Source organism: Ricinus communis, chromosome 3 (assembly GCF_019578655.1).
Source record: "Ricinus communis isolate WT05 ecotype wild-type chromosome 3, ASM1957865v1, whole genome shotgun sequence".
Taxonomy (NCBI): Eukaryota; Viridiplantae; Streptophyta; class Magnoliopsida; order Malpighiales; family Euphorbiaceae; genus Ricinus; species Ricinus communis.
In genome coordinates, this window is record NC_063258.1 from 8,106,515 (window position 1) to 8,123,871 (window position 17,357).

Here is a 17,357-nt window from a genome sequence, read left to right on the forward strand (position 1 = left end):
TTGCTTGAGCTTACTTGGGTGTCACCGTCATTCCAAATTTGTTTAGCTGAAATAGATCATAATTCACTTATTTTTTTAAACACCCAAAGTTAATAGAATTTCATCTAGCATGATAATATAACTAAACTATCTACATTTGTGTGGCTGCCAACTATGATAGAATTAATAGGGTGAATTTAAAAGTTCACCAAAACTTCTATACAACAAATTTCCTAATGAAACTTTCCAAATCACTAACCTTATATGTCTAATATAATTTAAAACTGATTTTGTTTCAATTGAAGGTGTATAGAGAAATATCCCAACAAAAGAATCCACCTTACTCAAACCAAAGATAGAAACTGAACAATAAAATGTATTCTCTTATTATACTAACATAGAGCCTGATTCAGATCGAGCTAAAGATAAAAGTTTTAGATGACTCTTCAAAGTTTCTATATCATCAAAGAACACTCGATTTAAAGCTTCCTAGCTCAAGATATGATCAAAATAATAAGACTGAAAAACTGGGTCTTTAGAACTCGAATTCTATGTCTTCTAAACCCTAACTCATTTCAACAAAATGTTAAAATTACTTACCAAATAAACCTCTAAAGCCTTTGTAGATGAAGGTTAAGATCTAAAGTGGATTCTAAATCTCTAAATTCCACTTGGAAATTCAGTTTTCGTTCTTTTTCTTGAAGAAGAAGAAGAAGAAAGAAAGAAGAAGAAGAAGGAAGAAGAACTACCAGCTTTTCTTTCTTCTTCCTCTTTTTTATCATATTAATTTTCTTTTTAGGTTTAATTAGCCCCTTTATTTTTGCCATTAATCAATTCAATCCCTTAACTTTCTAATTCTTATTATGGACTTAATTGTAACATTTATAATCTTCTTCTATTTAACATTAGCATTAATACCATACATATATCATGCATTTCTCATACCTATATGATATGCATGTTATAAAAATAAATGCAAATGTATTAGGTGGGCATTACATCTTGTAACTACCCTGAGATCATCAATGGCAATAGCTTGCGCTTTGGCCCACTTAGAAAAGTATTCAACGACAACCAAGATGTATTTATTACTATAAGAGGAAGGGAAAGGTCCCATGAATTCGATGCTGCAAACATCAAAAATCTCAACAGCTTGAATGCTTATTTGGGGCATCTCATCACGAGCAGAGATGTTACCTAATCTTTAGCATGCATCACAAACCTGAACAAATGCTCTGGCATCCCTAAAGATCATCGGCGAGTAGAATCCAGAGTCTAGCACCTTTCTAGCTATGTGATTCATAGCGTGATGACCTCCCGTTGGTCCTTCATGGCAATGCCTCAAAATCTGGAGGATTTCCTCCCCATGTACACATCGCCGAATAACCTAATATGCACAAACTCTGAAAAAGAAAGGGTCCTCCCAAATGTAGTATCTCAATTTAGAAAAGAATTTCTTCTTTTGCTGAAATGTCATACCCTTTGGAAGGGCTTTAGCAACTAGATAGTTTGAAAAATCAGAAAACTAAAGGATATCAGAATTAATCTGAACTTAGCATAAGAACTCAATCAATAAATTGCCATCAATCGCACTTTCATCAAGCGCCTTCAAAGCCAGGTTTTCAGCCTAGAAAGGTGGTCTGCCACTAAGTTCTCAGCACCTTTCTTATCCTTAATCTTAATGTCGAACTCCTGCAATAACAGAATCCAATGAATAAGTCTAGGCTTTCCATTATTCTTGCTAAACAAGTACTTTAGTGCTGAATGGTCCATGTAGACTACAGTCTTAGATAACACCAAATAAGATCTGAACTTGTCAAATGCAAAAACAATAGCTAGAAGCTCATTTTTAGTGGGGGTATAGTGCTCCTGGGCATGAGTCAATATTTTGCTAGCATAGTAAATTAGTTGGAACTTCTTGTCTCTTCTTTGTCTTAAAACAACTCCAACTGCAAAATCACTATCATCACACATAAGCTCAAATGGCAGCTCCTAATTATGTGAAACTATAATCGAGGTTGTGGTTAGCTTCTCTTTAAGCAAGTCAAAAGCCTGCAAACAATCATCAGAATTTCATAAGGTACATCCTTTACAAGCAATTGAGTTAAAGGTCTAGCAATCTTAAAGAAGTCCTTAATGAACCTCCTATAGAATCTTGCATGACCTAAGAAGCTTCTAACAACCTTAATTGAACTAGTGGAGGGTAATTTAGCTATAGTATCCACCTTGGCCCTATCGACCTCCATCCCCTTGTGCAAAATTTTATGTCCCAGCACTATACCTTCTCTAACCATAAAATGACATTTTTCCCTATTAAGAATTAGGTTGGCATCTCCACAACGCTCAAGCATGCGTTCGAAATTGTGTAAATAGTGAGTACATGAGTTACCAAATATAGAAAAATCATCCATAGAAACCTCCATGGATTCCTCAATTATATCGTGGAAGATCGCCATCATACACCTTTGAAAAGTTGCAGGTGCATTGCACAACCCGAACAGATTGTTGCGACTGTTGATGTAGTCGCTGAAACCCTGGTGGCCCTTGGTTGTTGTTGTTCCTCCATCTGAAGTTTGGATGATTTCTCCATCCCGGACTATAGGTATTGCTATACAGATTATTCTGTTGCCTAGGCTGACTTCCCATATAGTCCATCTATTCATGGTTAGATGAAGAAGAGCAAGCAAACATACCTCCCCATCTCCTCAATCAAGCTTTGGGCTTGCTCCGTTGTCTTGCTACTTAAAGAACCACTTGCAACTGCATCTGCCATATGTTTAGTAGCTAAATTCAAACCATTGTAAAAAGCTTGTACCTGTAACTAGATTGGTAGTCCATGGTGTGGGCAGTATCACAATAGGTCCTTGTACCTCTCCCAAGTGTCATACATCGACTCATCGTCGAATTGCACAAAAGAAATATATCATTTCTAAGTTTAGCAGTTTTAGAGGGAGGAAAGTACTTCAACATGATTTTCTCTGCCAAAAAATCCTAGGTATTTATAGTGTTGGGAGGTAGTGACTATAGCCACCATTTTGCTCTATCCTTCAAAGAAAATGGGAACAAACGGACATCATATGTTATCCCATTAATCTTGAAGGTATTACAAATCTCTAAAAAACTTGCTATATGTGCATTAGGATGTTCCTCTGGTAAGCCTCCGAACTAAAATGTTTGCTGCACCATTTAAATCACATTAGGCTTTATTTCAAAATTGTTGGCAGCAACAGCTAGTCTCGTAATGCATGTTCGTGTCCCCTCCAGCGATAGTTTCACAAAATCATACATCATTCAGTTATTATTATTTTTGTCGTTGGCATCTGCCGCTTCTATTGTAATGTTTCCTGATTCACTCTCGTATACAGCAACTTGAATCTCTTCCTCCTCTACATTCAATTGCTTCCTGAATTGCCTCAGGGATCGCTTTGGTTTTGGTAGAGGGTCTACTGGATCAGGATTGGATCTTCTGGTCATATACTACCTGAAATAACAAATAACCAACAACACAAATGAATAAAAGAATAAAATTGAACAAAAACAAATAAATAATAAATGGCTGAATTAACAAGAACACGCAGTTCACAATATTTTTCCAAATAAAGAATCCCCGGCAACGGCGCCAAAAACTTGATGTGTGCTAAAAACGACTAGCAATCTATAGGCAAGTGCACCTATCGAATATAATCTAGCTATGGCAAGTATCAATATCGTCTCCCACAGGAATTGAGAAGATACTGCTACTATGCTATTCCTATTATCTAACTGATCAAAAGGTAGTGAAACTTATTAACTGAAGATAATCGAGAATGCAATTGAAAGCTAAATTTTAACAAAGAAAATAAGAGTTAAAGAAAGACAATAAGATGAGTTAACCCAATTGGGATCATTTAAGCTAGATGGCTTACAAAAAACAAATTCTGAATTGATTAATTAAGAATTGTGATTTATGGATAATTTCTTGAATGAATTGGCCTCTTTCTCGAGTTAACCAATCATAATCCTAAAGATCTAAAGCTGGCATCTCTTCTTAACAATTGATTTTAGAATAGCATTAATCTTCAAATTTCCACTAATAAGGGTGTTTAATTCTTACTCTAGTAAGCTATTACACCTATCTCTAGGATGCAAATCACCTAATCACACAAGCAGTTGTCCATACTCAATTGAATTTCTCAATTACAAGGGAGTTCTCAAATTGATTCAACATTAAAGATGAAACAATAAATTTATTATACTTGAATGAAAACTACAATTTTAAATCAATAATCCAATCATTTAAGCACAAAGCAAGCCTAACATGGCTAAAGATTGCCCCTAAATGGGTTTGCTAGAGTTAGTTACACATGTTCATGACTAAACTAAAATAGGAATTAAATACAAAATAGACAAGAATTGAAAAGAATATGAACACCCTTTTCTCAAATGGTGAGATGCTATCCTCTTTTGAGTAACTCTATATCAACACTCTATAGCTCAGATCTCTTTCTTATTTCCCTTGAGTCTTCGACCCGATCCTCAATGAGCAGCTATCTTTATGATGTTGAAGTGAAATTTGTCTCTGTTTTCCTCTTCTTGATCGTTTAGAAGTCAGCCCTAAGGGTCTGTCTTGGATACTTTAAAGTTCTGCTCTTTTTCTCTGTGTGTGGCTCTTTTTCTTCTTTCTTTCATTTTCTTTTCTTTTAATTTAGGTTTCGGGATTCAACACGGCCTAGATTTGGCCCATTTTGGTCAGCACGGCCTGGATCCATGCCGTGTTGATCTAAAAGTGTACTTTCGGCCTTCTTCAGCACTGCTTGGATTCGGGTCATGCTCTTATTCCGTATCACTCTCGTAAAATGTGTTGCAAATTGCTTCTTTTCACCCTAGGTAATACATTTCAGCATGCCTTTTGACCCTGACTATGCTCCTCAGCATAGGGGTGTGGCCAGGGCGTGTTGAACAGTCTAACGCGCTCGATTTGTCTATTTCTTCCCAATTCTGATCCGATTTCTCTCTAACTTAGATGTTGTGCGTAGAAAAACACATGTGACATAAAGGAAACTAAAACAAGGTGATTCTAATACAAAAACACATAAATTGCTCTAAAAATAACTCAAGATCAAGCATGCCAACATGTGTAAGATCAAGGATATCAGGTAACCTTCTGGTTTCATCCCACGTTACTAATGAGTGTAGAGGTGTCTTTTTACTTCTCGACGCGGCCTTCCTTAGGAGGCATGGTAATTGAACCTCTGGCTACCTGCCTAGTACCACTGCCTACCTTCCAACTCTAATGTTTGATGTGCGAACATTCCATGCTCAGTATACCGAGTCTAATGTCCAACCGATTCCTAGTTCACATCCTCTAAAGAAATGATCCCCTTCAGTAAGTAGGCTGCAAGCAACGCCTTCTTTCATCGATGTACAAGGTATAGCACAAGCGCTTCACACATTACCTCTAAGGGCTGGACTCTGATCTTTGCCAGTCTCCAAACAGGATACGTTCAACCCGTAGTCTCGGGGCAAGCTGCCCCTCTTGCAAATCAACCAAGTTTCACCTTCCAACCCATATTCAGTTATGCTTCTCAACCCACGCCGGGTTATGTTCCTTAACCCCAACTAGGGTATTATCAGCCACCCGTTTCATCGAGTTACCCGGCTCAATCCATGTGATCTTTGGTTAATTCACGAATCAATCAGGCGAAAGTAAAGTCACCTTGATACTGAACCATATCGAGCCCTTCTGCTAAAAATAAAGATCAGTAGGTCAGGCGTTGTATTATAGATTATTCGGAAGGGATCCGTATAGTTTATTCATTTTTAGGCATAAAGATTGCTCCCCGGTATCACCTCAAAAGGGATGTGGGTGCTTCCTCCTGTTGGGAGAAGGGGAGTTCTGTCTCCTTGTCACAGGAAGTTTTGAGGGAGATATGGACTACGATAAGATAGAAGAAGCATCTTCGACCACTAGCAATTGCACCGAAGAAAGTGGCGTGGCTTTGCAGATCCGACCTAGAAGAATCCTATCCGAGCCGAGCCCATTGTAAATGGGTTGAAGACGAATTAATAACTCTTAACACAGAAAGATTAAATTAGACATAAATAACTGACATAAGATTGACACTAATCCATCTGTAACTAACCTGATAAGTCTCCTTAGAGAAGAAGCAAGGATTAAATCTCTCAAAATGGACCGAACTTGATGTGTGCTACAATCTAAGGCAGTGTACCTATCAATGCAGTCTAGCACTATTGGCGAGTATCAAGGTCGTATTCCTCGGGAAAGTGAAAGCCTAAAGTTACTCCTTTGTTCTTTGTTATATTAACCTAAAAGGAGTGATGAATACTTTCTAAACTAACTAATAGCTACAATCTAAGTTCTAAGGGAGATGCAGGAGTAATTGATAACTAAAATAACCAAGACAAGAAAGCAAACCCAAAGGGAACCTAAACTAGTTGGCAATCAAACAAAAGATAAAGGATTGGTGAGTCTAATTATGCTACCCGTGGATGAATTCTTAACCGAATTCAGTTTCTCTCTCGAGATAACCGAATTCCTAAACCTAAAAACCTAAAGTTGGAATCTCTTCCTAATGATTGATTCTTAAATTAGCATTAAGCTTTAATCCGCCTCTATTAAGCTTTGTTAATTCTTAATCCGGCTAGTTAATTATCCTTATCTCTAAGCGATTATTAACCAGTTCTTGCTATTCAAAATTCCAATTGCCAAATGGACTTCTCAATCACACAAAGCAATCTAAACACACAATTCACAACGTCTCATGAATAATGCATTATCATATTAATACTGAAAGCAAAAAGAATACAAAACTAACCTAAACAATCCAACAATATAATACTAAGCCAACATAGTAAAGAAATCCCAATGGATTTATTCAATCTAGCTAATCAAGTTCATTATCAAAATATAAAAGAATTCAATTACAACAATGAGTAAAGGTAGAGAAAACCTGATTACACCCTTGGATGAGAGTAAATAGCCCCAATTCCTCTTGCTCGAATTGAATCGATTCTTGTTCCTCTTGCTCGATTTGAAAACAATCAACGAACCTCGCCCAATCTTCGATCTTTGAAGGAATCTGATTGAAACCTTGATCCAAGTCTCCTTTTTCCATGGTTTCAGCACAGAAAACCCTTAGGGATATAAAAGTTAGGGTTTGAGACGTTCTCCCCCGCTCTTTTTTTTTCCTCTCTTCTTTCTTTTAATTAATCCCCCCTGTCGCCACCAACACGGCTGTGTTCCTGGCGGTATTGGGAACACGGTTTGGTGTTCCTGGCCATGTTACTCTCTGTGGTCGTGCTGCCTAAGAACTTATTTTTCTTTTATGTTTGATGCACCCAACACGGTCGTGTTGGTGCCCGTGTTGGGAAGTTGAAACCAACACGGCCATGTTCAGCTTTCTCATGCTCGTACTTAGCTTGTTTCGGCAGCTTCGGCATCCAATTATGCTCCAATTCTTCCCTTTATCATCCTTTGACTTCTTTTGGACCTAATACACACAAACAGACGCATAGGGTGAGTGTTAGGACCAATTCACATCCAAATGTCCATAAAATCAATCTTAAAAACTCCATTTAGATGTGTGTATTTACACACATCAAATAACCCCACACTTAGCTCATTGGTTGTCCTCATGCAATCAAAAGTAAAATAAGAAAATAAACCACTAAGGAACAATACTTAAACTGACAGACAAGCTAAAGAGCTCCTGCACATATCCTTAACAAGCGTAAGTCAAACAAAAAGAAACAAAGCAATCAATTCAAGTATCATAACTAAAATGCCAATAATTCGCAAGATACTGTCTCAACAAAATTATTCAGAACCAACTCCTCACCAGATTCACTCTAAATCACTCAAAGTGTTTAAAAGGTAGTGTTTAGTTGCACAATGCATCAACTACTACCTTACTTACTATATGCTTGCTCTTAAATCCTACTCCTACCACTTATGAAGAGTCAGCAACCATGTCAAGAGGTCTTTATAAGGGTTGTAATGGGGATAAGGTAGGGGTAGGTAAATTTGGTAAGAGTTGAACCTATGGTGTTCTATAATGAAATACATGACGTGCACACAAGTCACAATGATCACAAGGGGTAAACAATGGATAGTAGTCCAAGGTGGGAAATAGGAATCAAGTCAAAATGTTTAGCTCACTTACTTTCTTTCTTTTCATCACCTTTCCCTCTTATTCTTCTTTTTATATATTTTTCTTCTTTCTTTTCATTTGTTTTCTTTTTTTTTCATAAGGGAAGAACATTCACATAATAGAGTAAATTTCTTTTGGATTGAAGAAAGCTGCTATAAGATTCCACACTATTCCCGAGATAAAAATTCCCAATAAAAACAACTCATGTGCAAAATCATAACCCAAAGCAGAATAAAACTAAGTGGTAATGGAATATGATAAAAAAATGGTGAAAGAAGGGGTTATCTACAGAATCAATAAACGAATGAAGGCTATATGGCTAGAATGAAAAACCTAAGTGCCTCTATCATACCAAAGTGTTAAACTCTCCTTATGGCCCTCATAAGCATTACCGAGCAAGTTCTAAAAGTAAAGACAGTAATTGGCACTCTCAACAAGAAATAAATACAAGCATATAAAGTGTATGCTTACAATTTAGGCTCACTTTCTCACAAGTGTGCTTTTGAGTAGGTTCCAAACAAAAATCATCAAAACAGAATTAAATAAACCAAAGCAACTTAGTGCAAAACTCAAAGTAATTATCTTACATTCTTTTGGAAGACTCAACACTATCGGTTTTACCTGATCAAATGGACATAAACAGGATTTCCAAAAGCAAGTCAACAGTAAAAGCATCGAAACACAGTGAAAAATTTTCAAAATTTTATAAAAAATTACACAAAGAATAAACAAATGATTAAGATGGGATAAATATCACCCACCCCACATTTGAAGGACACACTGTTCTCAGTGTACAAAATATAAGAAATACAAAAGGGAGAAGAACTAATACTGCCCTGACTATGGCTTCGAAGTGAAAAGAGGTGCATCATTAGGGATATTAGAGTATACCGGCTAGTCTCCCCGGTAGAGGAGTGGTACGCAAATAATAAAATAAGGAATTAAAATCAAAACTGAAACAAAAATTAAATAAAATATGAAAACTAAAACTAATAAAATGTTTCAAAATGAAATGTTAAAATATTAGAGATTAAAGATAAAAATTAGGGTGCCTCCTAAAAGCGCTTGATGTGCGTAAAATACACACATCTAAATGGGGTTTTTAAGATCGATTTTATGGATATTTGGATGTGAATCGGTACCAACACTCACCCTATGCGTATGTTTCCAACACGGTACACAACACGGACGTGTTGGTCATAAAAAAAGAAGTAGATCTTACGGAGCACGTCCACAGAGAGTAACACGGCCAGGAACACCAGCCCGTGTCCTGAACACGGCCAGGGACATGACCGTGTTTGAGGTGACAGGGGGTATTAATTAAAAGAACGAAGAGAGGAAAAAAAGGAAGGCAGCTAAGGTTAGAACGTCCAAAACTCATCTTTTTCCCTCTCTAAGGGTTTTTTGAGTTGAAACTAAGAGAAAAGGAGACTTGGATCAAGGTTTCACTTGGATTCTCTTCGAAGATCAAAGATTGGCGAGGATTGTCGATTGGTTTCAATCCGAGTAAGAGGAACAAGAATCGATCTAAAATTGGGCACGAGCAATTGGAGCTGTTCACTCTCATCCAAGGGTGTATTTGGGTTCCTCTACCTTTACTCATTTTTTTTTTGTAATTGAATTCTTATTGGTTGTGATTATGAACATGATTAGCTAAGCTTATTAACCCATTGGGGTTCTTTATCTAGGGAATTTTGTACTTCAATTTTGAATTGAATGTATCGATTGTCATTATTGGTTTGCAATGGAAGTATTTATTGATTTGTTCTTCATATCTTGTTGAATGATTTTTGAAATTTGAATGATCTTGAGAAAGGCATTTAGGTTTGGATTGTCCTTTGCAACCTAGAATTGAATTCACCTAGATATAGGGTTTTCGTTCTACCGGATTGAGAATTAACAACTCTCAATAGTGTTAAATGGTACATAATGCTAATTTGGATAATTAGAGTTAGGAAGAGATTTCAACCTAATTAATCTAAGTTAAGATGTTAGTGTCCTTGAGAAAGGCATTAATTGTGTAGAGACTTTCGCACGAAAATTGGATTCAATCAATCAATTCCACCCTTAGTTTCCATTCCTTAGAGACAAGAATTCCCAAAGGGTTATTCTTTTACTTGAATTAATCTTTCCCTAGTAAACGTAGTTCGACAACAATTAGAGTAGCTATTATTTAATTTAGAAATTATTCATCAACACCATTTATGTTTTGTGATTAGATAACAGAGAAGATTGAGTAGATTTAAGTTCACACGTTCTTTAGGGAATACGACACTTGGTACTCGCCGTTAGCTGTACTCCACTCATAGGTACACTGCCTTAGGTCATAGTCTTGCTTGACTTAGCACACATCGAGTTTTTGGCACCGTTGCCGGGGAACGGTTTCTATGAACTAAATTGAAATTTTAATATTTGTTAGTCTAGTCATTTCTCTTTTGGTTCATAATTTATTTTCTGTGTATAGTTTTGTTCTTATCCCGTTTGTTGGTGTTGTTGTTCTTTATTGTGCTCAGGTAGTTTATGACTAGGAGCTCTAATCCTAATCTTACAGAGCCTTTATCTGAACCCGAGCGCTCTCTTAGATTGCTAAGGAGGCGTATGCAGGTAGTATAGGAGGAGATTGAAGCAGAGATTCCTGTTCGTGAAACTAGTGAGATGGAGAACCACAATGCAAATGGAGGTAATGATGAAAGGACCATGTACGAGTTTGCTAGGCCCTCTCTAGCAGGGACGCAAACTGGGATGGTGAGGCCTCCCGTGGCGGCCAATAATTGTGAAATAAAGCTGAATGTAATCCAGATGATCCAGAATACGGTGCAATTTGGAGGATTGGCGAGTGAAGATCCGAACAAGCATATCGCCAACTTTTTGGAAATATGTGATACCTTTAAGATTAATGGAACAACTGATGATGCCATACGGTTGAGGCTGTTTCCTTTTTCCTTGAGGGATAGAGTGAAAAGATGGCTGCAGTCCTTGCCACCGAAAACGATCACTACCTGGACTTCTTTGGCTGAAAAGTTTTTGAATAAGTATTTTCCTCCTGCTAAGATTGCTCAAATGCGAAATAACATATCTTCTTTTGTGCAGGGTGAAGGAGAATCGATGTACGAAGCCTGGGAGCGCTTCAAGGACTTGTTAAGGTGTTGCCCACACCATGGTCTTTCTCTCTGGATGCAAGTGCAGACATTCTATAGTGGCATGAATACAGCCACTAGACAAGATGCAGCTGTAGGGGGAGCTATTAATAGTAAAACACCTGAGCAAGCCCAGGATTTGATAGAAGAGATGGCCACCAACACTTATTAGTGGCAAATTCCACGGGCTAGAGGTCCAAGGCCCGTTGTATATCGGGCTGAGGCAGATCCTACAGCAGCCTTGGCAGCACAAGTAGAGCTACTTTCCAAAAAGAAAGAACAACTTCAGATGCCGGTCCAAGCAGTTCAGCCCGGATGTGAATTCTGTGGTGGACCGCATTACAGTGCCAATTGTAATGCGGAGGTATGTTTGCATCTTCTATGCCTACTAATGTTTCTAACGTTGAGCGTGTTGATTATATAGGTAGGCAGCAGAATGATCCCTACAACAATACATACAACCCAGGGTGGAGGAATCATCCTAATTTTGGATGGAGGAACTCCAATAACCAAGGTCCACCAGGATACCAGAGGTTGCATCAACAGCAACCTATGCAATCTATTCCTCATCAACCAGGAGGTAGTCAAGAGAAGAAACCTAACTTGGAAGAGTTGATGATGAAGTTCATTGCAACTTCAGAGAACAGATTTCAGCAAACGACACTGCCGTTCGGAATCAACAAGCTTCAATTTAGAACTTAGAAACTCAAATTGGGCAGTTGTCTAAGATGATGGCTGAGAGGCAGCCAGGCATGCTTCCAAGTAACACAGAGTCTAATCCAAGAGAGCATGCCAAAACAATTACTTTGAGATCAGGTAAGGAACTTACTAGCTCATTTAAGCCTTTCGCTAATAATGATTCTAATGTGCAGGTGGATGAGTCAGAAAAGAAAGACAAGCCTGAAGAGAAAGAAAAGGGAGCAGTTGAAGAGAAGGAGGATTCGAAGAAGATTCCCTTGAGGCCATACCAACCTCCCATTCCATATCCTGCAAAACTCAAGCAGGATAAAGTTGATCAGCAATTTAGTAAATTTTTAGATCTTTTCAAACAATTGCGGATTAACTTGCCGTTTGTTGAAGCTATTTCGCAGATGCCAAAGTATGCGAAGTTTTTAAAAGAAATCCTAAGCAACAAGAGGAAGTTAGAGGATTTGGGATTGGTGACCTTGAATACAGAATGCTCAGCAGTGTTTCAAAGCAAGATTCCAGTCAAACGACGCGACCCAAGGAGTTTTAATATACGTTGTTTGATTGGAGATAAATTGAAATTGCTAGCATTAGCTGATTTGGGAGCTAGCATCAATTTGATGCCTAGTTCATTGTTTGAGGAGTTAGGACTAAGCACTTCTAAGCTAACTCCTACCAGGATGAGTATACAACTAGCAGATAGAACTGTTAAGTACCTGAAAGGGATTATAGAAGATGTGCTAGTTAAAGTTAACAAATTTAAATTTCCTGTGGATTTTGTTGTCATGGATATGAATGGTGAGAGTGATGTCCCATTGATCCTAGGTAGACCATTTTTAGCTACATCTAAAGCTTTGATAGATGTTAGTAGTGGAAAGCTGGAACTTAGGGTAGATGATGAGAGCATAACATTTGATTTGACTAAATCCTTGAGATACCCATAAGAGCATGATGGTACTGTCTGTTCGATTGATTTTATCAATGATATTGTGGAATCTCAATTGCAGGAAATAATGATTGATGATCCTTTGCAAGTGGCAATGCAAGAAAATGAGGACAATTTATCCAATGAACAAGTGCTGGAGCAGCTAGAGCACTTATTAGCTGCTGATGTTGATGATGAAAAGAGTGATGGTTTTGTTGATCTTGACAGGTCAGGAGTAAAGAAGCTGAAGCCTTCTTTGGAGGAGCCGCCCGTTCTTGAATTGAAAGAGTTGCCAACGCACTTAATATATGCCTACCTAGATGAAGCAAAGCACTTACCGGTTATTATTTCCGCTCATCTCATACCTGAGGAGAGGAAGATGGTGCTGTGCATTTTGAGAAGGTATGCAAAGGCATTTGCGTATAAGACGGCTAACATACCAGGAATAAACCCGAGTTACTGCCTTCATAAGATTTTGATGGAGGATGAGTTCAAACTGGTGGTGCAGCCACAAAGGCGGTTGAACCCTCATATGAAAGAGGTGGTTAAAAAAGAGGTAATTAAACTTCTTGATGCCGGTTTAATTTACCCTATTTCTGACAGTGCTTGGGTGAGTCCTGTGCAGGTGGTTCCTAAGAAAGGGGGCATGACGGTGGTGAAAAATGAAAAGGAGGAGCTGATCCCTACACGAACGGTAACGGGCTTTCGGGTTTGCATAGACTACCGACGCTTGAATGACGTAACCCAAAAGGACCACTTTCCCCTTCCTTTTATCGATCAAATGCTTGAGAGGCTTTCAGGCCATAAGTATTAATTGCTTTTCTTGATGCTTTTCCGGTTATTTTGATTCCCATAGCACCGGGAAGACCAAGATAAGACGACATTCACTTGTCCTTATGGCACATTTGCCTATAGGAGGATGCCGTTTGGCTTGTGTAATGCGCCTGCGACCTTTCAGCGGTGTATGATGGCCATTTTCCATGACATGATAGAGGAGTCGATGGAGGTCTTCATGGATGACTTCTCTGTATTCGGTAACTCTTTTTCCCATTGTTTGAAAAATTTGGAAAGGATGTTAGCTAGGTGTATTGAAGCTAACCTGGTGTTGAATTGGGAAAAATGTCATTTTATGGTCCAAGAGGGTATAGTCTTAGGACATAAAGTGTCACATGCAGGGTTGGAAGTAGATAGAGCTAAAGTGAAATTTATAAGTAAACTACCCCCCCTACTTCGGTTAGGGCTGTTAGAAGTTTCTTAGGGCATGCAGGGTTTTATAGAAGGTTCATTAAGGACTTTTCTAAGATCGCTAGGCCTTTAACTCAATTGCTAGTAAAAGATATACCTTTTGAATTTGATGATGATTGTTTAAGAGCTTTTGAGTTATTAAAGGAAAAACTAACCACGGCTCCCATCATGGTTTCTCCTGATTGGGAGCTGCCCTTTGATCTTATGTGCGATGCTAGTGATTTTGCAGTTGGAGCTGTTTTAGGCCAGCGTAAGGAGAAGAAATTCCAACCTATTTACTACGTTAGCAAGACACTTACGGACGCCCAAGAACACTATATAACCATAGAGAAGGAGCTTCTAGCTGTCGTGTTCTCTTTTGACAAATTTCGTTCCTACCTTATGCTGTCAAAGACAATTGTTTACACGGATCATTCTGCTTTAAGGTATTTATTTTCAAAGCATGATTCTAAGCCAAGATTGATTCGTTGGGTTCTTCTATTACAGGAATTTGACTTGGAAATTAAGGACAAACGAGGAGCTGAAAATCTTGCAGCAGACCATCTTTCTTGATTAGAGAACCCGCACTTGGAGGAGCTTAATGAGCAAGAGATCGATGACTTCTTTTCGGATGAGCACTTATGCTCAATGCAGGTGGCAAATGATATTCCTTGGTTTTCTGATTATGCAAATTATTTGGCTGCAAGGGTACTCCCAAAGGGTATGACGGTCCNAAGCAAAAGAAAAAATTCTTTGCTGACTTGAAGTATTACATTTGGGACGACCCCTTCTTGTTTAGAATTTGTGCAGATCAAATTATCAAGAGGTGTGTATATGGGGAGGAGATCATTCAAATTCTCAAGCATTGTCATGAGGGACCGGTTGGTGGATACCAAGCTGCAAATCATACGGCCAGGAAGGTTATGGATGCTGGTTTTTATTGGCCGACTATCTTCCAGGATGCACGAGCTTATGTCAAGGTTTGTGATTCATGCCAACGGTCAGGTAATATTTCTGCCCGAGATGAAATGCCCCAACATAGTATACAAGTGTTGGAAATTTTTGATGTTTGGGGCATTGATTTTATGGGTCCTTTTCCTTCTTCGTATGGATGTAAGTATATAATGGTGGCTGTTGAATATTTTTCTAAATGGCCTGAGGCACAAGCCTTGCCTACTAATGATGCTAAGGTAGTTGTGAGGTTCCTTAAGAGATTATTCTCTAGGTTTGGAACACCTCGAGCATTAATTAGTGATAGGGGAACCCATTTCTGTAATTCTCAACTTGAGAAAATGCTAAAAAGATATGGAGTATCTCAGCGATTCTCCACACCTTATCACCCACAAACGAGTGGGCAAGTAGAGGTTACTAATAGGGGACTCAAGCGTATTTTAGAGAAGACTGTAGGAGCCAGCAGGAAAGGTTGGACTACAAAGCTAGATGATGCTTTATGGGCATATAGAACTACGTATAGGACATCTACAGGGTTCACTCCCTTTAGGCTTGTGTATGGAAAAGGTTGTCATTTACCTGTGGAGCTAGAACATAAAGCATTATGGGCACTTAAATCATGTAACTTTGGTTTGGATACCGCATGTAGACAAAGGCAGTGGCAGATAAATGAGCTAGAGGAGTGGCGTCAACAAGCTTATGAAAATTCAACAATCTACAAGGCGAAGACCAAATAATGGCATGACAAGCGATTGAAAAATTGGAAAGAATTTAACGTAGGAGATAGTGTGTTATTATTTAACTCTCGTCTCCGTTTATTTCCAGGAAAGCTGAAGAGTCGTTGGTCGGGGCCATTTACAGTGACACAAGTCTTCCCTTATGGTGCGGTTGAAGTGCATCATCCAGAAAAGGGAAATTTCAAGGTTAATGGGCAGAGGTTGAAGCATTACCTTGGAGGGTCACTGGATGTGGAGGAGCGGGTGATCTTGGTGCTCCATTTCTGATTCAAAGAAAAGAATAAAGTCCAGCTTATGACTTTAAAGAAGCTTGTTTCTTTTAATTTCATTTTAATTCTTTAGTTTTCGTTGTGAACTTAGTTTGATTAGATTTTACAGTTTGTTTTTGGTAAGTTTTATTTATGTTGAGTGTATGAGTTGAGGACTTATTGGTTATGCAGGTGAGAAAGAGTGAGAAAGTGCTGGGAATCGCAACTTTTGCATTTTCTGGAGCTCAACACGAGCGTGTTCGAGACCGTGTTCGTTAACACGGTCCGTGTTCTAATTAAAGAAAATCAAATTAAGATGAACACGTTTACAGTAGGAAACACGGGCATTTATGCCCGACCGTGTCCAAAACACGTTCCCGTGTCCAAGACAGTGTCCGAAACACGGGCGTGTTCTCAGAAGTGGTAAGTCAGCACGCTTTTATTCGCTTAACACGGCCATATATCCAGACTGTGTTCCTTAACACAACCCCTGTTGGTGAACACGGGCGTGTTCCGTACACTGCCTATATATACCACTTCATTTCAAAATCTCCGAAAATTTTATTCTCCCCTTAGTTTTAGCAATTCTCTCCTTTCTTACTCTCTTATTTCTTATTTCTCATCTCGAAGGCTTTAGATATTACGTTTGTCAAGTAAGTATCCTCCAACTTCATTTTTCCATTATTTTATTTTGATATTAGTTCAAATTTATGTTTTCTTTGTGTTCGAATTTGTGTTTCAATTTTTTCTATCTTTTTATTTATTTATTTCCTTATTTTATTATATGGTGGATGCATTTACATTCATGTTTTTGCTTGATTTTCTTTTATTTTCTGTAATGTAGTTTATATACTTAACTTGCTCATATTTTCCATTATTATTTTCCACCATTATTTATGATTGTGATTAATTCCTTATTTTTCTCTTTATTATTATTGTCGGCCATTAGCGTGTTGGTTTGCCTTGTGATATATTATGGCGAAGTAAACTCCATATGGATGAATTGTAAATTTAATTGGTTAGCATTGCTTGGCAGTGTTGTGGATTAAATTTTCTTTCCAGGACATTGAGCAGTTTAATTTTATCGAGTTAAATCGTTTGGTTTGTTCATTTTATGTCGTTATGCTACCAGAATTTTGTTGATCCTTAGTACTAAAAGTTTCCTTTTTAGGTACCATGTCCACTAGACGAGGATCAGGAGTTTACAAGAGGAGGCGGACCGATGGTTCCTCTTCCTCGCGATTGTCAGGCGTTGCACCGACTAGTTCAGGCCAAATTAGACCACCGCAGCGCCATCGATTCCTACTTTTCCAAAGGCA

The 17,357-nt window shown here is 38.2% G+C and overlaps 2 non-coding genes across 2 annotated transcripts; one reads left to right on the forward strand and one right to left on the reverse strand.

Moving 5' to 3' along the window:
• The first annotated feature begins 2,810 nt into the window (after nt 1-2,810).
• On the forward strand, nt 2,811-2,916 carry LOC112535363. Its single transcript, XR_003079518.2, has one exon. It is a non-coding gene; the product is annotated as a small nucleolar RNA R71 (small nucleolar RNA).
• An 8,271-nt stretch (nt 2,917-11,187) lies between these two features.
• On the reverse strand, nt 11,188-11,293 carry LOC125369663. The gene has a single exon (XR_007215339.1). It is a non-coding gene; the product is annotated as a small nucleolar RNA R71 (small nucleolar RNA).
• Between the last annotated feature and the right edge of the window lie 6,064 nt (nt 11,294-17,357).